Below are 766 nucleotides of genomic sequence, written 5' to 3' on the forward strand. Positions count from 1 at the left end.
AGAAGACCTATTACCCATTAAATTGAAGGCTTGCGATACTAGTTTTCAACGCACAAAACCCCGTATTAAACTGACACTAGAGCAAAAAGTTATGAGGGTTTTACTAGGGACTGCCGGGGCAGAATCCGGGTCGGGTAAAAAATATGGTATATCGGCCTATTTAACGTTTTATGCCATGAAAACATTCCATTTCAGTTCCAAACCAGAGAGAAAGCTTAAGAGAGGGTTCCTATGGAGTTCTAGCATGATGAAGGTTAGTTTTTGACGATTTCTACCATTAAACATTGCCCCGTGCCTAGAAACGTAATCCCTGCACGTGGCTAATTGTTTTCCCTTCTATTAGCTGCGTTTGGAGCTAGTTTTTGAAGATATAATTTTGTAGTTATTGGTGTTTCTTCAAGGTTTTACACTTGGTTAACTAATGTAATTATTTTGGGACCCTTTTATGGTTGTTTTTATGAATTTCTACGGACGTTTTAACAAGTTGGGGTAATATGGCAAATCTGCCGATTTAAGTTTAATTATGAACTGTTTATAGGTGCATACCAGCTGTGTATATATAGTGTTTGCGAAGCTTAGGACATAAGGAACAACTTTCGTGAAGGAACTACGGTCTTTCAATCGTTCATTGGAAAGGTATGTTAAGGCTATTCCCTACTTTCGGCATGTTTCCTTAAAGCTTAGGAGCAATGTAATTGGGTTGTTATCCTTGTTACACTTGTAGCCATTATTGTTGATTGTTGGCTGCTCGAGTTGATATAATCCT

Source organism: Solanum tuberosum, unplaced genomic scaffold (assembly GCF_000226075.1).
Source record: "Solanum tuberosum cultivar DM 1-3 516 R44 unplaced genomic scaffold, SolTub_3.0 scf00852, whole genome shotgun sequence".
NCBI classification, from domain to species: Eukaryota; Viridiplantae; Streptophyta; class Magnoliopsida; order Solanales; family Solanaceae; genus Solanum; species Solanum tuberosum.